Genomic DNA, 21191 nt, shown 5'->3' with positions numbered 1-21191 from the left:
AAGTCAATTAGCAAGGGAGAAATGAATCTTGATGGTAGCTTAAGTCGTATCCTTGGGCGGACCATGAGAATTCACATGTTGACTTGTGAAAAATGTCACGGTTGGCCCGAAGGGATTGATGACGAGGTCCTTCACATGGGGTGATCAGTTTCTTGGGCAGGCCAAGACAAGTCATTTGTTGCCATGCGAAGATGTCTCAGTTGGCCTGAAGGAGGTGATGAAGAGGCCCTGCTCTTGATCTTGATCAGTTCCTTGGGTAGGCCAAGACAAGCCATATGTTGCCATGCAAAGATGTCTCAGTTGGCCCGAAGGAAGTGACAATGCAATCCTATACATGCGTTGTTACAGAAGTAGTCGTTGAGCAAGGATGACTCGGCTAGCCCAAAGGGACTCCTTGGGCGGGCCAAGACAAGTCGTATGTTGCCATGCGCAGATGTCTCGGTTAGCCCAAAGGGACTCCTTGGGCGGGCCAAAACAAGTCGCATGTTGCCATGCGAAGATGTCTCAGTTAGCCCGAAGGAATTCCTTGGACGGGCCAAAAAAGTTCGTACGGCGCTGAAGTATGGATGATTGAACAAGCCCAGTTTTGGGTAAACTCCTTGATCCCCTAATCAAGTGGCTGAATGAATTCTATGGAAAAGACCCCTTGTGTCGAGATAAAACTCAAGACAATGTTTAAATGAGTTCCTTAAAGATCTCTATAAAACCTCCTTGAATCGGGTCTCAGCCTTCACGTGGGCAACTGCCTTATTGCACCCGGGCCCAAAGCGTAGAAGCTAGATGAGCATGGATAGTTGTCGCTCTTGGTTCGTTGGTGTTTGCCGACGAAGCCGTGTCGCTTGTTGATGAGGCTGCGCCATTTTGTTGATGATCCCAACTAGTCAGAATCAATTCCAACTAGTCACTGGTGGTGTGAGTCCCGCTCCCGACTAGTTGTATAATTGAAGTAATTGTCAGCGGGTTGCCGAGTGCCCTCGTGGTGGCGAAGTAGTCATCGAGGAGTTGAGGGTCCTGCCTTTTCGGAACGGTGCTAGGCCTGACTAGTTGTCGGGGTTGATGGTGCAAAAAGGTGGGCTAAGCTGGTAGCTTGGAGGACTCCGTGCCCTTCCGATACCCGAGCCTGCCCGACCAGGTTGAAAACGCAGAAAGGTGGGCTGAGCCGGGTAGCTTGGAGGACTCGTGCCCTTCCAATGCCCGGGCCCGTCCGACTAAGTGGTAGGCACAGGAAGGTGGGTTGAGCCGGGTAGCTTGGAGGACTCGTGCCCTTCCAATGCCTAGGCCCGCCCGACCAAGATGGAGCCGATAAAAGGTGGGCTGAGCCGAGTAGCTTGGAGGGCTCATGCCCTCTTGATGCCCTGGCCCGCTCGACCAAGATGGAGGCGCAAAAAGGTAGGCTGAGCCGAGTAGCTTGGAGGGCTCGTGCCCTTCCGATGCCCTAGCCCGCCCGACCAAGATGGAGGTGCAAAAGGGTGGGCTAAGCCGGGTAGCTTGGAGGGCTCGTGCCTTTCCAATGCCCTAGCCCGCCCGACCAAGATGGAGGCGCCACCAAGCCGTGGTGGCCGTTTGGTAAAGTATGGCGTCGTTAATGAAGTCTGAGTAGTCCGCGGGGATAGGAGCCCTTCGATGGATGCTTGCTAGTCCTTCTTCAACTTGTAGTAGATGATCCAAATCCTCCTCCGACTTGTCATAGACAATCCAAATCCTCCTCTGACTTGTGGTACATGATGCAAATCCTCCTCTCACTTGTCGTAGATGATCCAAATCCTCCTCCGACTTGTGGTAGATGATGCAAATCCCCCTCTGACTTGGCGAAGAACTTGTGGTACAGGATCTCCGACCTCGAGTCATCGATTGCACGGTCGACGTCCGTGCGGGTGGTACGGGTGCTTCAGGCTGCTTGTAGTCGAAAAAAATTGATTTCAGGCGAGACCATTGGCAAGGATGTACGGGAGCAAGGCCCCTTTAGTAAACTACACGTAATACTAGTCGGAAACTAGTAAACGGAGTGTTACTGGAAGTTTGGAAGCAAGGCCCCTTTAGTAACATACAAAACTACTCAAGAACTAGTAATCTAGTGGTTACTGGTAGTTTGGGGGCGAGGTCCCTTCAGTAACATAGAAACTAGTCGGAAACTAGTAATCTAAGCGTTACTAGAAGTATTTGACAGACAATCGCGTAGGTGCTTTATTTGACTAATTAACGGGTTCCATTAGTCATGGCCAAACAAGATGACCACTTTTGGCAGTCACATGGTTCGGCTGAACAGGGTTCCCTGAGTTTAGCGAGGGAGTCATTATTGACCTGAGTAAATGAATATAAATTGCGACCTTGACTAAGTGGTAAAAAGGGGTGCTATTAGGTGTACGGAACATCTTATTTTGAGATAAGGTGCCAAAACAATGGTTTAAACAAACGAAACACCAAAAAGACCCTCAAAAAACCTCCTTGAATCGGGTACAAAATTTATGAGTAAATCATTATTTCGGGTAGTCCTGTCGCCTTTCTTTGTAGTTTTTGCAAAGCTCCCAGGGCCCTCCGAAGGGTTTGACATTCGAACGCAGAGTGCTCGCTCTTTGGGTGCCACGGGTATTACCTGTGGAGGGCTTCCTCGAATCGTTTCTTTGAACTGGGAGTCTTCCTTCTACTGGTGGGTTGTTCTCGAGCTTCTGGTTTGCGCTTCCGAGTAGTCTCCAAGTGGTTGAGAGGGAGTTGATAGTGGGTGGGGCTGTAGGCTTCCAATTCTTCGCACTCTTGCTATCTGACAATGGTGACATTGTGAGCATCTCGGCCAGCGTTGATGATGGCACGAAGTTCACCTGGCATGAAAGTCGTGGAGGATACCGCTTCCCTGCTGGTTCGTCTTGACGACGCGGTGCCTGCGTTGGGCGCGCTTCGCATTGATGAGCCTACGGCATTCCTTCTTGATGTTAGCTGCATCTTCCACCTTGATGTTGGATGAGGATTCACTATCCATTGTTACGTCCACGTCTTCGTTGAGTGGGTCAAGGAGTTAGTCATCATAGTCATCTAGCTGACCTCGCTCTAGGCCTTCACAGTCCTTGTCAACGTGAATCATGAGTACTTCTCGATTGGGGGTGAAGCGTTTGGCACTCTGCACCACCTGGCCCTCGTCTTCGTCATCGGAAGGAGGGAGGGGTCTACCTTCTTCAAAAGGGAGTTCGCCGGGTGTGGCAATGAATCACGGTGGACTTAATTTGAGAGACCTGGAGGGTTTCATGCCCTTCCGATGCGCAAACCAGCCCAACCAAACTGAACCCCTTACCAGACCACGGGTCACATGAGTAGCTGAATCCAGGTAGCTGTCAGAAACAATAGCCCGCCGATGCACGGTGGCTTCTCCTTCTTCGAGTGGTGGTAGATGATCCAAAACCTCTTCCAATGCGGAGAGGGTCCTAGGTTGAAACGCCTCGAACTGATTTTGGTCCGTGAATGATTTGTCGATGGAGACAACTAGTCAGAGCTGATTCCGACTAGTTGTTGACCGTGCGGAGCTAGTGGCCGAGTAGATTGCGGCTCGTTCCCGACTAGTTTCTAATCGAGATGAGTTGTTGAAGTTGTCATTGGCGCTGGCGATTTGAGCAGTCGTGACTGCGGCGCGAGTTGAGTAGTTGAGGTTGTCACTACAGCATGTTGATGTTGTGACGTGAGATGAAGTTGAGTGGAGTAGTTGAAATCTTCCAGCTCCCTGGGGTCGATACGCCAAAGGGTGGATCCTGCCACAATGCGGGAGTCGTATTCGAGTAACTCGGAGGGCTCTAGACCCTTCCAATATACAAAACGGCCTTGTGGTGTAGATATTATGGATAAACCCCGATGATTACCCAAAAATGACTTGAAGTAATCATCGGGTTGCGAGTGATTGTCAAGAACTAGGGCCTCTCGACAAGCGGTGGCTCCCCCGTCCTCAAGTCCTCCTCGGCTCAAGCTTGTAGTTAACAGGTACTCTTCATTTTTAGAGTCGTAGTCAGGAACGGGGTGTCATCGACGCGTGGTGGCTCCCTCATCTCGAATCTTGAAGAGGCGATCCAAGTCCTCCTCCAAGTCGGAGAGAGACTTGGATCGTGAAGCCTCCTTAGATCGGTTTGAATCCGATCCGAGTAGTCCTGGTGCAGCACGAGTTGAAGTCACGTAAAATATGGGCATCCTTTCAATCTGCCTGGGTAGATCAGGGAGCAGCATTTCATCAAGGTTGCTATTTTGAGTCGATGTAGAGGTGTCCAGCTTCCTAGAGTCGACTAGGTGGCTGTTGAAGCCACCCAAGCTGTTGGCGACGCAGATCCAGGAGCCAAAGATGAAAGTTGTGCCCTTGTCAAGCATGGTGCTGGTGAAGTAGAGTGATGCCATCAAGTTCTCCAGTGGATGCTTGATGAACACCCCTATCTGGCGTGCTAGCTATCAGTGTTTTACCGCCACGCCCACCGAGGGATACCCCCGAGGTGGTGAGTTTGCAGGTAGGGTGTCGCCGAGATTAGGAACTTGAAGGCGCAAGGAACATAAGGTTTAGACAGGTTCGGGCTGCCGAGAGCGTAATTCCTTACATCCTGTGTGGTTTGTATTCCCTTAGATTGTGATCGGTTGATCACCTAGGTGATTCCCTATATGGAGGGGGTCCCTATCCGCCCTTATATAGTCTGAGGAGACAGGTTTACATGGAAGTCCTATTCGGGTACAAGACTAGGAGTCCTAGCCGAGTACTTCTCGGGTAGTTTCGTACTGTGTCCGACTAGTTTAACTATTGTATGGGTAGTCCTACTACACTACGAGTAGTTGCAACAGATATAGGACATGGGCCATGTCCCATTCTGTATCCTAGGAAATGTACGCCACTTGCACAGTCCCGTGTGCGCGAGTCTGACACTAAGGAGTTTGTGCGGCGATGCCCAAGATGTCAGAAACATAGGAACAACAATTCCTGAGATGCTATGCCACTGAAGGGCAACCTTCAAGTGGAAATCTTCGACGTATGGGGAATAGAATTCATGGGTCCTTTCCCTATATAAGAGGAGCAGTGTGAGTATATCTTGGTGGCAGTGGACTACGTGTCCAAATGGGTTGAAGCACTTCCCTGCATTGCGGCCGACTCAAAGAACTCAAAGAAAATGTTCTAGGAAATCATATTTCTCGCTTTGGAGTTCCTAGAGTCATGATCAGTGATGGGGCTAACACTTTATTGATAAGACATTCAGGAAGTGTCTCAGCGAGTTGGGAGTAGATCACTAGATTGCAACTCCATACCATTCCTAAACGAGTGGCCAAGCAGAAACATCAAACAAAACAAATCAAGAATATTTTGCAGAAAACAATCAATGCCATGGGGAAATTGATGGACGATCAAGCTACCCGAGCCACTCTGGGCTTATCGAACAGCTTTCGAGATGCCGATAGAAATGACACCGTACCATATGGTCTATGGCAAAACTTGCCATCTACCAATTGAACTTGAGTTCAAATCCCACTCGGCAATCAAAAGGTGGAATATGGATCTCCAATCAGCCCGAGTGAAAAGGCAAATTCAATTGGCTGAATTGGATGAATGGAGGGAGAAGGCCTACCACACCTCCAAGCTCTACAAGGAGCAGACGAAAAGATGGCACAACAAGCGTATCAAGATCAAACACTTCAAAGCGGGAGATAAGGTACTACTCTTTAAATCTCGTATTAATTTATTTGGTCATGGTAAGCTTATAAGTAAGTGGGAAGGGCCTTACTTAGTACTTAATGTTGCCAATCATGGCACTGTAACTCTCCAAGATGATGACAGGAATGTTTTCAAGAATGGCCAGCGATTGAAAATATTCCTCGAGCCCGAGATACCGAAACTTGAAGAAATAGACATCGACGAGTTATCTGAGCTAGAGCCCTCGTCTATGGTCATCGCTGCACCTTAAATGTGCCATATCTTAGGCTACATTTCCTTTCTTTTTCTTCCCTTTCTTTTCTTTCCCTTTCCAGCCTCTTGTGCACCCAAACACCAGAAGTAGACGTGAGAGAGAGAATGTTCCAAAAGATCGGGACCCACACCTAACAAGGTGGGGCCGCCCGCCCTGGCCCCAAGCCCGATTTCAAACGTTCAAATTTGAATGGACTCTATCCTATCTCCTTTTCGAAATCCCGAGAGAATTAGGGCGAGGAGTGTCAATTTAAACCAAAAGGCCTCGGCTCCTTCTTCCTCCCAAGCCTCTTGTTCTCCCTCACTTCAAACTTATGTGAACACTCGAGATCTTTGTCCAGGGCCGAACACTCGACTCCCACTACTCCAAAATCGGTTCCCATGGCCAGCAAATCCCCCTTGACACCCTCAAAGTCGAACCAAAGTTGCGCATCATCAAGCAGCGTCAGCATCATCGAGGTAGTGGCAATGGCCGAGGCCTTCTCCTCGGCACCTGTTGGCTTGAGAGGATACCTCAGGCCAGCCTCACCCTCAGCCCAATCATCTCCATCTCGTGGCAGGTCCCCCATCCAAAGTCCAGGGGTGGGGGCCAATGCGCGCACTCGCACACACATGCCGACACGACCGACCACGAGGATCCTTCCCCCAAGAAGGTGATCGGCAAGCGTCTTGTGCAATCCTTTTTGGGAGGGCATGTTGCGGCCCTACAGATGGTGCCGCCGAAGTCGCTGGCCAGCTAGCTCAAGTTCGCCACGCCATTGCATGCGTGGACAAAAGGTTTGGATTGGGAAGGTTCTCTTGCTTCCCTTGGATCAGCAGGAGAGGGAGTCCATTGGCTCCAACCCGGGCACGGTGCGGCGCACTCGTTCACCACCATCGATTTGTGGTCCTCCAGAGATCTAGGCGTACACCGACAGTGACGATGAGGAGGAGGAGGGCGCCGACATTAGGGCGCTAAGGGAACAACTCGCCACGCTCAAGCTGAAACTCAACAACATGGATGAGCGCGTGGCGGAGTTTAAGATCAAGAGGATGGACCTTGATGACAAGGTCGATACCCTACGCAAGGCAATATGCTCAAAGACCAAGCACCTTGAGAAGGTGATGGGCAATGAGGACCTTTACAGATCAGGAACGAGGACCTTTACAGGGCCCCGGACCCAAGGGATTGTAACACCCTAATGTAATTTTCCCAAATTTTAATGAATTTATTTTGGCTCAAATGAAATTTCCAGGGGTTTCTCTAATTTATATTGCATTTAAAGTAATTTTATAACACAAGAAGATAAAATTTATTATAAGGTCAACATGTTTGTGCATTCATGCTGGAGCATTGCTTTCCTTGTGTTGAGTTTATAGGATTTGAATTCGAATTTATTTGGATTCAAATAGAATTGTTTGAATAGTTTAAGTGTGGGAAAAGAAAAGGAAAAGAAGAGGAAAAGAAAGCAGCCCAAACCTCTTGGGCCGGCTCTTTCCCCGCGGCCCATCTCTCCCCCTCTCTTCTTTCTCTCAGCCGGCCCGGCCCAGCTCTCCCCTTCCCCCTCCTTTCCCCGCATGGGCCGCACCGAGGCCCAGCTCCCTCAGCCCCTCCGCGCAGCCCAGCCCGAGCCGCACCCGCTCCCTCCTTTCTCTCTCTAACCGCTGGTCCCAGGCTGTCAGCGCCTTCTCTTCCCCTTCCCCTTTCTTCTCCGGTGCGCAACACCCCCCCGAGATCCTCGGCGAGCTTCTCTTCCCTGGGCCCGCCAGTGTGACCTCGCCACCCTACAAGAAGGAAACCTCTGCGCCCTGGACCCTAACCCTAGCCGCAGCCCCACCGGAAATACCCCAGCGCCACCACCCCCTTTGATCCGCCGCGCCAACCTCCTCGGCCTCGCCGTGGTTAGGCCGCTCCGCCACGACCCTAGCCCATTCTCTGGCCTGAATTTCTCCCAAAGACCGCCGCAGGTTGTGGCAGAACCGCCTGAATTATTCCGGCTCAAGTGCGCTAATGATCACCGTACAGCTGTTATCCGCTTAACGCACTTCAAATGGTGCACTTCATTGGTCCGTCGGGTCTCCGCCCGATACAACCACGGTTCAACAGGATCGAAGTAGGTTCACCTCGCACGAAGGCGAGTTCACATCACAGGAGAGCTCATCAACTTTTAATTTACAGACATTCCTACATTATTACAAACCAGGTTCGAATACAAGCAAACTTATACAGACAGTGTTCAAACTGACAAGCGCAAACAGCTTGTCCAAAACTCTCAGCGGAAAGAAAAGTTTTTCGCGACTACACACGTCGCAAAGGCGGACACCAAGCTTAGCCCAGGGCTTGGTGTCACTCCGGAGGGTCACTGCCGACCGGGGATGGGTCCCACTCCACAGACCAGCCAAAAGGAATGGACGTTGGCCACACAGGGATGTCCGTGGGCTTCTCGAAGGTCATACCTGAAACAGATATTGGCAAGGCTGAGTATCCTAATACTCAGCAAGGCTTACCCGAGTTTTGGGTATACTTAAGCCCGTAACTAGACTATGAAGGTACTATACGGGGCTCTGAGTTTATTTTCAGCTGAAAAGCAACAGAGAGTATAAACTATTTTCAAGTTTTAGCTTTCAGATTCTAGCTTGATTAGCCATTCTAGGTAAGCGCCTATACTAAACAAGCAAGATATAGATTATCATCCATCAAGATTATTCCATCAACAATTATACTTTTTACTCGATGTGGCAGAAGGAATAAGCAGTCTCAATCCTCGTGAGAGGCGGACGATCCGAATCGAATTTAGCCTTGCAAGGTAAACCTAACACACACGCTTGGAACGTCCAACAGGGGGTTCCAAAGCAACCGTTTGCCTTTCATTCCGGGTTGTGGACAGGGCCACCCCAAGCGACTGCAGGACCATATGCACACCCAATGTGTGCAGGACGTACGTCTGTAGCACGACTACAAAACCTGTACTCCTGGTTGCCCTTGCAACACGTATTCCCACACGTCGAATCAAGTAACCAAAAGAACCAAATACATGTGGTGGTCAGTATGTCCACTTGCCGGGCTGATTGGTTACTAGGCTTACCGCTTACCATATTTCGCGGTATGTGGCTAGTACTTTCAAACGCTCAGCCACCACTACCACACATTTCGACCTTAAAGCTTTTATCAAAATAGACAGGGTAAACTTTAGGTCATGATACAACACATCACCCTGTCCATCATCCTTATAGTGGTTGCAGAATTGTAAACAAGCAACTCCTATATCGCGCGAGTGATAGGGAATCACCCGACTTTTACCGGTCCTATTTAGCAGAGCATTATGCGGAAAGGACTCGGGTACAGTACATTGGGTTCCTAAGATATCTTGCAACTAGGGTGTCATTGCAACTCCTAGACGTAATGCAAGATGTATGATGTATAAGATTGCATATTGTAGTAATTTGAAATACTGGGTTATGCACCGGGGCTTGCCTTCTTGAGTGGGGTTGGGGGCAGGGGTGTCAGAAACTTCCGAACTTTGGTTCGGGGCTTCAATTAAATCCTCGACGGCTTGGGCTGGGTCTTCAGAAAACCCTTGGTCTTGGCCTAAGACCAACTCGTAATCTCCGTCGTCAAGCGTCGTTGATTCTATATGAGATGCAATAGAATAAGTAAGACAAGGTTTAATTTTAAGATTTTATATTACAAAAGTTAACACACAAAAGTTCATGAGGATATCTCTAAACCTATTGCAAACAATAAGTAAAACATTTGAATTTTGAATTTGAATTTGAATCCAAATTTAAATTCAAACTTGAAATAAAAAGGATTATAAGATTTAGAAACCTAACCATACACTAATCATTAACACATTAAAGAATAGAAAAAGATTTTAACTAACTAGGTTTATAAAACCTAATTAGCTAGCATTTCCAATTTTGAAAAGTTAAAACAAAAGAAGTTGAGTTATGAAACAAATCTAAGTTTGAAACTTTAACTTAAGGTTATACCTAGCTCACATAACATTCATGTCAACAATCATGAGAAACAAAGTTTAAATATAGAAATTATATACCAAAGACCTTTTTAATCTTAGATTTAAAATAGGTACAAAAGTATTTGGTTTCATATCAAACTTCATAAACAAAAGTTGTAGAATTTGAACTCTACTTTCTAACAAATCTAATTTTGAAATTTTTGGATTTTTCTGCGATTTCCTATGAATTTTGCAAGACAGCCATAGCAATCACATAAAATAACAGACACCATCACGAATAGACCCTTGTCTGATACTGTTTCTCTGAGTCTGTGGGTTTGCAAAAAGCACCCCGGGCTTTTGCATCTTCTGAGCCGGGGTCCTTGACCAGAAACGAAAGGGGGCAGAGAGGGGGGGTGGTCACCGCCGGCGAGGGAAGGCACCGGTGGCGAGGTTGCGCGGAGGGAAAGTACCGCAGGGGGTCTGCGCACCCTTGGCTGCACTGAATTGGAAAGGGGAAGAGGGTAACGGCGGTGTAGCAGAGACAGGCGGCCGGCGGCGGAGGGGACCGGTGGGGGACTGGGTTCCGGTGGTCGGGGACGGTGAAGAAGTGGTCAAAAAGCTTCCTGGAGGAGTGGAGATGCTCGGAGTGGGCTCAATTGGAAGTGGGGAAGGCCGGAGAGGGGCTTCCCACGGTGAGCCAGGAGCGGCGGCGGCGGTGCTCGGCGGCAGTGGAGCTCGGGTTGGGATTGGAGGGCGTCTGGGGGTTGGGGAGCACGAGCGAGGGTCGGAACAGCTTTCTAGGGGGTTCACGAGGTCAGGGAGCGGCTGTAGGTGGCTGTCCACGGTGAGATGCGGTCACCGGAGTAGGAGGAGGAAGACGACCGTGGCGCTCGGGTTCTAGGATGGAATGCGGTGCAAGTGTAGAGGGGAAAAGAACGTGAAGGCACTGGGGAAGTTCACAGGCAAGAAGCTAAGGGCTCCGAGGGAGCGCTCAGCCCGTGCCACGGCGGCGGCGGCGTGTCAAACGGCCGGGGATTTGAGGAAGCCGTGGCGGCCGCAGAGAGGAGTGTCAGGGCGAGAAGCAGCTCGGGAAAGAAGAAAGCGACGCGTGGAGGGGGCGAAGCAGGAGGTGGAGCGGTGACGGCGTAGAACAGTGGCCGGAGGAGCCGTACCGGCGGCGGGAAGAGCAGAGAGCACGCGCGCGGTCAGAACAGAGGAGCACGGGGGCGCGAGGAGGAAGACAGGGGACTAGACTGTGAAAAGAAGAAAACTTAGGGGCCTAACTGTAAAGCATAAATAACTTTCACACCACTGCTCAAATGAAGATGGGCCCAAAAGCAAAAATGTGTAGTTTTTCAAAATGCACAACTTTGCTTTAAGGCTCACCCACAGAAGAGCTAAGGTTTTACAATCAATTTGAAATTTAGCATGATTTCTAAACTTTGCATAAAACCTATTTTAAAATTACACCACAAATACATCCAAAAGGTAGTTTCACTTATTTTTGCGTTTTAAACATAAGTTTTTAAATTTTACAAAACAGCCCTTGTACTTTCCAAATCTACCCTCCATGCTCACCCATTTAGCACAAAAGGACCTTGATTTAAATATAATTATACAAACAATCACTTTTACTCATTATTAACACTTTCAAACACACCTTTACTACATTTGGCACATAACAACTCTCCAAAACTCTAGGGTGTGACCAAGCTATTTACCTGAATGTCACAGCCTTCCCCCCTAAAAAGAATCTCGTCCCGAGATTCCGGAGCAGAAGAAATTGATTGATTAGTTTTGAAGGTTGGCCTGGAAGAAATCCGAGAAATTATGCTGAAGATAGGATTCGGTTTCCCATGTGGCCTCTTCTTCGGTGTGATGGTTCCATTGAATCTTGTACATCCTAATGGTTTTTCTTCTAGTACTCCTTTCTTTGGTATCCAGTACTCGGATTGGGTACTCCGTATAGGTTAGATCAGTTTCAATTTTGATGGTTTGAGGATCGATAATTTCTGTAGGAACTTTAACACACCTCCGAAGTTGAGATACATGAAAGATGTTATGAACGGCTGCTAGCTGAGGAGAGAGTTGAAGACGATAAGCTACGGGTCCACAGATTTTAAGGATTTCAAAGGGTCCAACGTATCGAGGAGCAAGTTTTCCTTTCACGCCGAAGCTTTGAATACCTCGAGTAGGAGATACTCGAAGATATACGAAGTCTCCGACTTGAAACCGTAATGGGCTTCTTCGTATATCAGCGTAGCTTTTCTGTCGAGATTGTGCTGTCCTAAGATTTGCTTGTATTATTTTTACCTTCTCCTCCGCTTCATTGATAAGGTCTGGTCCAAAAATTTAACGTTCGCGGGTTTGTGACCAACTCAAAGGAGTTCTGCAATGGCGACCATACAATGCTTCGAATGGGGCCATCTTAAGACTGGTCTGATAGCTATTGTTGTACGAGAATTCTGCCAATGACAAGCATTTATCCCAATTCTTGTCATATTGGAGGACACAGGCTCTGAGCATATCTTCCAAGACCTGATTTACTCTCTCAGTCTGTCCATCTGTCTGGGGATGATATGCTGAGCTTCGAATTAATTTAGTTCCAAGAGCATCTTGGAGTTGCTCCCAGAACCAAGCGATGAACAGCGTCCCACGATCAGAAATGATCGTCTTAGGTATACCATGGAGGCGAACAATTTGATCCAGGTAAATCTCGGCATACTTCTTGGCATTACACGTGGTGTGTACAGGAAGAAAATGTGCTGTTTTGGTTAATCGATCAACGATTACCCAAATAGAGTCATGTCTTCGAGAAGTATTAGGTAGTCCAACAATAAAATCCATACTGATATCTTCCCATTTCTAAGAGGGAATGGTTAAAGGTTGGAGAGTACCGGCAGCCCTTAGATGACTGGCTTTAACTCTTTGGCAGATATCACATTCTGAGACGTACTTGGCAATTTCTCATCTCATACGAGTCCACCAAAAGCTTTGTTTCAGATCTTGGTACATCTTCGTACTGCCCGGATGTATAGAAAATTTGGACAGGTGGGCTTCGTCCATTATTTGCTTTCGGAGTTTATGGTCCTTAGGTACCACAAGGCGTTTATTGAACCACAAAACTCCATCAGAATCCACTTGGAAACATTTATACTTTTCCTCTCCCTGTATTAGCTTCTGCTTAATGATCCCAACTCCTTCACTGTGCTGTTGAGCTAAAACAATGTCATCCCTAAGCGTGGCTTCAACTGAGAGGTGGTTTAAGTCACCTTGGGGAATGATTTCCAAATCAAGCTTTCCCATTTCCCAACAAAGAGTTTCGTTGAAATCTTCAACAGATAAACAAGAACAACGCGCTTTGGCGACTAAGCGCATCTGCAACAACATTGGCTTTGACGGGGTGATAGTGTACTTCTAGGTCATAATCCTTAATGAGTTCTAGCCAGCGTCTTTGCCTCATATTCAAATCTGCTTGGGTAAAGATATATTTGAGGCTTTTGTGGTCAGTATAGATATGACATTTTGCTCCCATTAGATGATGTCTCCAAATTTTCAAAGCATGGATGACAGCTGCTAGTTCGAGGTCATGAGTGGGATAGTTCTGTTCATGAACTCTGAGTGCCCGAGATGCATATGTGTGACAGTTCGTGTATTTGTAATGCTAGGAATATATTTTGTTAGTGTGAAATATGTATTTGTTAAGTGTAAAGCTTGTGTATGTCTATGTGGAACTTTTGAAGATTTAAAGTGCAAGTAAAAAGGGTATTTGTGTAATTACAGAAAAACCTAGGGTTGTTTTTGCAAAATATGTTTGGATGGGAAGTAATTTCAAAATAAGTGAAAGGTGGTTTTGTAAACATGTTTTCTTTATTTTATCCCTTGTAAAAATATATATATTTGTTTATCCAAAAGATTCATTTGAAATGTGTGTGGTGAAGTGTGTAAAAATTTTGGGTAAAATGGTAAAAAAATAAGGGTATTTATGTGATTTTATAAAAGTACAAGTCCTTTTATGCAAATGTTTCATTTACAAAAGTAACTTTCAAATTTACTCAGGACTAAAGTGTAAAAAGTGCAAGTCATCATGACATGTCTATCCAACCATTATGACGAGTTTATCCCGTCATTATGACATGTCATAAATGCTTGCATTTAAGTCCTGAAATTTTATGAATTACATTTCTAGGACAAAAACAGTTTAAATCCGACTTTTGTACAAAGATTCACGTGTAAAAATATAAGTTTTGAGTTTTTAAACCTGAGCCCTAAAGCAATGTTGTAGAGTTTGAAAAACTCTCCAACTTTCATTTTGGGCACTCCTTCATTTGGGCTTTGGTTTGACGGGAAATTTTGTTTTACAACTAGGCCCCTGCAGTTTTCTATTTTTGCGCATAGGTCCTTGGGGAAAACTGTTCCTCCTTCTCCTCCTCTGTTTCCTTATCCTGACACTTCCCTCCTGTTCTTATCTCCACCGGCGGCATCCTTGTTTTGGCCCTATGCTTATCTCCTCCCCCTCTCTTTCCCCTCCATCCCTCTCTCTGTTTCCTTCCTCACACAGCAGATGGAGGCGCGGCTCAGGTGGAGGCCGGCCCCAGCAGCTGTGGGCGCCAGCGCAGGCGGCCCCACGCGGGGCGCTGCGCGGCCGGCGGCGCGGCTCGGCGCGGGTGCGCGCGAGCGCGCGCGGCTCGGGCGGCCAGCCGCGGGAGGGGCGCGCGGGTTGCGGCGGGCTCAGGCGCGGGCGACGCGGTTCGGCGCCTGAGCGGGTGGAGGCGGCAGCGGCCGAGCGGAGGGAGCGGCGCGTGCTGACGGGGCCCTGGCGGGGCGCTGGCGTGGCGCGCGCGGAAGCGGAGCCGGCGCGGTGCGGAGCAGGCTCGGCCTGAGCGCGAGCGAGCGATTCCAGGCGGTGGCGGCTCGGTGCGGGCCCTGGCACGCGACGGCGCGGGCGGACCTAGGGGCAAGCGCGCGCGCGGCACAGGAGCGAGCCCGAGCTTCGTTGGTGCCAGAGCAGGGTGCGGCCAAGGGCGACCCCGAGCGGGAACCGGCGGCTCGCGGGGCGCAGCACAGGGGCCGTGCGGGCGGCTGGCTGGGCCTAGGCGCTGGCAGCGCGGGAGCAGCGCGCGCCCAGGCGCGGGCAAAGCCCAAGGCAGCAGCAGCTCGGGTGTGGTGCGCGCGAACGGCCAGGTGCGCGAACGGCAGCAACGCAAGTGGAGAACGCGGACGGCGCATTGGCACAGGGAATGCTTCAGGCGTGGGCGGCAATTGCTGCGCGTGCAGACAGGCGTGCAGTCCAGACCAAGCACAGGCGGCCGGACAAGCTAACGCAGGCGAGATGGCTCGCGAACGCGGAGGGCGCTGGAGACGCGGTTAGCGGCACGCGCGTGAGTGGCTCGGCCGGAGGAGGAGTAGCATGTGCACGGCCGAAGGTGCGCGCGAGCAGGAACGCGCAGGCACGGGTGTGGACGCGGCTCGCGCGGGAGGTGTAACACTGATGCATGAGCGGCACGCGAACCAAGCGGCGCTGGGGCGAAGCTCGCGGCGTGGCGGCACGCGAGCAGAAGAGAACCGGTGTGGCAGCGTGTGGTTACGGCACGGATATGCTGGATGCGAGCGGCCCCGAGCGAGCAATGGCGTGCAGGACGCGTGCGAACGCAGCAGGTGCGAGACCCGGGCGGAGGCGAGTAGCTCGGAGTGAGCAGTGACGCGCGGAGTGGCCCAGGCGCGCAGGTGAGGCAGCAGGCGTGCGCGGCAGCGGCACAGGAGTGGTTTGTGGGCGGTGCCGAGCGAGTGGCGCAAGCATGCGCGTGGTGGCGTGTGGGAGTTGACGGTGTGGGCAGGTGTTGAGCGGCCGGAGCAGAACGAACCCATGGGCACGAGCAGATAGTGTTGGAGTGCGACGTGCCGAGCAACGGCACGCGCAGGAGGAGTTGCGATGGAAGGTTTCTGCGTAAGATGCGGGAACATGGTGACATCGGCCCTAACTACGCTACGAAGATCTCTGGTGATGCAAGAGTGGCGGTATCGAGGACGCGAGCTCGCTCGCTCGTAAGATGCACGAGGGGCGGCGAGTCGGAAGAAGAAGCGGCGAAACGAAGGCGGCGGTTATAGCATGACGAATTCGAAAGGAGCAACTGCGCGGGTATGCCGACCGTGTCTCAGCGGCACACGCGCATGGGCAGTGAAGGCTTAATCCGTGAGCAGGAGGATCTTGAGGGTTCGCGGGAAAAGTCAGTATAGCGAACCCATTCGGCTCCATCGTCTTGTCCCATGATCCACGACCTCCAGCAACTTCTACTTTTCGTCACCGTCGAGCACCTCTCATCGCCAATCTTGTTCGCCACGGGAAATCACTATCCGTCTGTTCTTCTCCTTAACCAAGGTTTGCCCTGACCTGCTGAACCTTTCTAATGCCGGCGATTCCTTTGCCGGAATATCGTCAGTAACTTCTTGTTATCTGTTTTCCCGAACCAGGGACTTGATTGCTATGTTTCAGAAAGTTCTAGGGTTTTCTTTATAAAATTTCAAAGCTTTCCTTATTTCAAACCAGTGAACATTTACAAGTTTTATGTTATGCTCTTGAGTTGAAAATCTTGATTTGTGATCTAGGTCAAATATTGGGAAATGAATGCTTTATTTGTGTCTTTTGTGATATGCATGTATTGTAGCTGAGTATAGATTATAGGATGTATGTATCAGGTGGAGAAATGTGATAAGTAGTTAATCCATCACACGAACGCTCATATCCCTGCCATCAAGACATTGTTCTCGTCTTGGTTGCAATCTCCTTAAGGCCTTTTTTTTCGTATAAGGATTCCTGCTAGTCCATGTGTATCTGCTGCTTAGCCACTACATCTCGGCAGCTGTGTTTCAGTGTCAGGCTATCAGCCCAGCCACTTAGCATCTATTTTCTTTAAGTCTATGATGTTTCTGCGTAACAGCTGTCAGTCGATACTTCTACCATCGGCTGATTAGCTGATACGATTGTTACCTTTCTAGTATCGGCTACTGCCGATACAATCCTTTTGTTCTATCCTACATCAACTGCGCAGAGTCGATGTATCGGAAAGATACCCACGATCTTAGGGTTCTTGCCATCGGCCAACCCCAGCCGATTTTGGTTGCTTTTCCAGGTCGGTCAAACATGGCCGATCAATCTTAGTTTTCCTATCTCCATTCCACACACCTCTATCAGCCGATTCATCGACTGAGAGATCGGCTATTTATATCTATCAGTCATATATCCTCCACCACACTCCCATCGACTGTACGTCACTCAATAGTTGTGCTGACGTAATCGAGTCGATGCAACCACACCTAGTTACCTAGAACAACACTTAAGCACATCTCAGTTAAGACAACTGTTTTAGGAATCATCCTTCTGCCAGGGTAATCGATGCTTTTATCGATCACCTAGGAAATCGATGCACCTTTCCATCGGCTAAACCTCTGTTGTTTCCAATCGGCTCTGTTGTAACCTTCAACAAGTAGCCGATTCTAATTAGTTATCCTTCCAAAGCTCTATCTAAGTTTAGTTTCAGATCTTTGTGGTTGTTACGTAAATAGTGTATTATATGAGTGCTGGTTTGCAACTTGTTGTGAGGTGAAATGGCTTCACGTGCATGCTTTGAATGTGATGTTGCATTACATGTAGATACGACTACTTCGGCAACAGTACCTACGAGATCTCCCAGAAGTCTACGGTGGATGTTCTTGAAGACCAAATGAACGTCACCAAGAGTTTAACTGAAGCCCCGAACCAAAGTTCGGAAGATATTGACATTTCTGACTTCAGTCCCACCAGTAAAGGCAAGCCCCGGACATATCCCACTATTTTATTTACACTGCAATCTACGTCTATTATTATTATATCTTGCATTAAGTCTAGGAGCTGTAATGAAACCCTAGATGCATGAATCTTAGGATCCAATGTATTGTACCTGAGTCCTTATCGCTTAGATGCTCTGCTAAATAGGGCCGGTAGAAGTCGAGTGATTTCCTGTCACTCGCGCGATATAGGAGTTACATGTTTACATTTCCGCAACCACTATAAGGATGACGGACAGGGTCATGTGTTGTATCATGACCTAGAAGTTTACCCTGTTTGTTTTGATAAAAGCTTTAAGGTCGAAAAGTGTGGTAGTGGTGGCTAAGTTTTTGAAAGTACTAGCCACATGCCGCGAAATATGGTAAGCGGTAAGCTTAGTAACCAATCGGCCCGGTAAGTGGACATACCTCCCACCACTCGATTAATTTGGTTCTTTTCACGCACCGACCTGTGGGAGTACGTTCTGCAAGGCAGACAGGAATACGGGTTTTGTAGTCGCGCTACAGACGTATGTCCTGTACACATTGGGTGTGCGTACGGTCCTGCAAGTCGCTTGTGGTGGCCTGTCCACGAGTCGGAAAAGAAAGGTAAACGGTTGCTTTGGAACGCCCTGTTGGTGTTCCAAGCGTGTGTGTTAGGTTTACCTTGCAAGGTTAAATTCGATTCGAATCGTCCGCCTCTCACGAAGCTTGAGACTGCTTATCCCTTCTGCCACATTGAGTAAGAAGTGGAACTAATGGTAGATAATCTTGTTGAATGATAAACACTACCTTGCTTGCTTAGTGTAGGTGCTAATCTAGAATAAATACTCAACTAGAAAATGAAAGCTAAAACTTGAAAATAGTTCATACTCTTTGTTACTTTTCAGCTGAAAATAAACCCAGAGCCTTTGCAATGCCTTCATGAGTCTAGCTATGGGCTAAAGTATACCCAATCCCGGGTAAGCCTTGCTGAGTATTAGTATACTCAGCCTTGCTAGTTTTATGCTTTTCAGGTAAAGCCTTTGAAGACCCAACTCTTTCCCTGTCATGGCCCTGTGCTCTTCCAGAAGGTTGGTCCGTGGAATGGGATCCGTCCCCGACCAACATTGGTGATACCGAGTGATGTCGTGCCTGGGCTTAGCATGACATCCATCTTGTCGATGTGCTGTAGATCATTGCGTATGTTTTCCGCTGCTAAAGATCATAGCTTAAACGGTTTGTATTATGTTCTCTAGGTTTGAAACTTTGTTCTACTTTTATAAACTCTTGTAATGTAATTCCCTTCGATGTAAAATATGATGGTGACTGTATCTCTGGACTCACCTTCGTGTGAGGTAACCTTATTGATCCTGTGTATCGGTGGTTTATCGGGACGTTACCCGACAGGCCAAGGGATTATACCGTTTGAAGGACGTTGGAGCCCTCGGAAGTGGACTCGCGTACTTGAGCCGGTATAATTCAGGTTGGTTCTACCACAATATGCAATCACTCGGTGGTCTTGCATAAGGACACAACCAAGTCCAGTTCCTGATGCATCACAATAGATTTCAAAAGGTTTTGACACATCAGGTTGAGCCAAGACTGGAGCAGAAGTGAGATGATCTCTGAGAATATGGAATGCATCATCGCATTTTTGATTCCAAGAGAATTTAACACCTTTCTTCAGCAATTCGGTCATAGGTTTGGCTATTCTAGAAAAGTCCGGAATAAACCGACGATAGTAGCCTGCTAGACCAAGAAAACTGCGAATCTGATGGACTGAGGAGGGAGGTTTCCAATCCATCACTTCTTGTACTTTACTAGGATCGACGGATATTCCGTCACCAGAAATGGTATGGCCCAGGAATTTTACGGTATCCAACCAAAACTCACACTTGGAGAATTTGGCGTACAGGTGATGGTCTCTCAATCGCTGAAGGATGACATGAAGATGCTTGACATGATCTTCCAGAGTTTTAGAATAAATCAGGATGTCATCAATGAAGACCACAACAAATTTATCGAGTTCTTGCATGAAGACAGAATTCATGAGATACATGAAATAGGCTGGAGCATTAGTGAGACCAAACGACATGACAAGATACTCATATAGACCATATTGGGTGGAGAAGGCTGTTTTTGGAACATCACTGGGCCGGATTTTAATTTGGTGATAGCTGGAACGAAGATCAATTTTGGAGAATACCTTGGCTCCAGCTAGTTGATCGAAAAGGATGTCAATGCGGGGCAGGGGATACTTATTTTTAATAGTTACCGCATTGAGAGGGTGATAGTCCACACACAGCCTTAAGCTATTGTCTTTCTTTTTCACAAATAAGGCTGGACAACCCCATGGTGATGCACTTGGACGAATGAAACCCTTGTCTAAGAGATCCTGGAGTTGGATTTTCAATTCAGCCAACTCGTTAGGAGGCATGCGATAGGATTTCTTAGAGATAGGGGCTGTGCCAGGTTGGAGTTCTATAATGAACTCGATATCTCTGTCTGGGGGCATTCCAGGTAAGTCATCTGGGAAAACATCTGGATATTCACAGACAATTGGAATATCCCTTAGCTTGATCCCGGTAGCAGCATAAGTACAAGTATCGATACATTCCTGCCGGGGAAGATGCAGGATAGTAGATTCTTGTTCAGGAAGATTTATTTCCACTATTCGGGAGGGGATATCTAAAGATACATTATGTTGAGTCATCCAATTCACGCCCAAGAGAACATCCATCCCTTTTAGATCCATTACTAACATATCTGTTCTGATTAAGTGGCTTCCCAACTGAATGGGTACCATCCTACAGATTTGGTTGGATAAAATCTTACCACCAGGAGTTATAATGCCATAAGCCTCATTTATAGAATAAATATCCAAGCCTACTTTAGTCCCACAAGCTTTACTGATAAAGCTATGGGTGGCTCCAGAATCAAAAAGAACCATAACAGGGTAATGGTTGATAGAGAATGTACCCGTCATTATCGGTGTCCCCTCGGGAAGTTCGGAGAGTGTGGTAAGATTCACCCTCCCTTGACGGACCTGCACCACTTGCCTCTTGCCTTTTCCCTGGTGGTTTGGATTAGATGCCTGCCCTTGGAATGATTTCCTAGGTTGAGGGCAGTCCTTGATGAAGTGGGACGGGCTTCCGCAATTAAAACAACGATCATTGCTGTTTCCTGGAGTAGCTGGTGGAAAGCTCGGCCGTGGACCTTGTCGCGGTTGTTGTTGACTTGGTGGCGGCGGTGGTCGGTTGAATTGTGCCTGTTGAGGGGGTCGGGCTACCCATCTGCCAGACAAATTGCCTCGAGGCAAAGCTCGAGGGGCATTACTCGGAACCAACCGATACCTTGACGCTTGTGGGGTTGCAGGCCCCGTAGGTGCTTTCCGTTTCTTTTCCGCTCTGTGGGCGGCAATACAATCCTCTTGAGTAATGGCCATATTGACCAACTCATTAAAATTGCCGGCCTTTACCAAATTCAGCCATTTCTTAAGTTTGGTGTTTAGGCCTCGGTGAAAGCGATCACATTTGCGGGCATCAGTGTCCGCA

Source organism: Panicum hallii, chromosome 1 (assembly GCF_002211085.1).
Source record: "Panicum hallii strain FIL2 chromosome 1, PHallii_v3.1, whole genome shotgun sequence".
In the NCBI taxonomy this organism is placed as follows: Eukaryota; Viridiplantae; Streptophyta; class Magnoliopsida; order Poales; family Poaceae; genus Panicum; species Panicum hallii.
Note: the sequence above shows the minus strand (reverse complement) of the source record.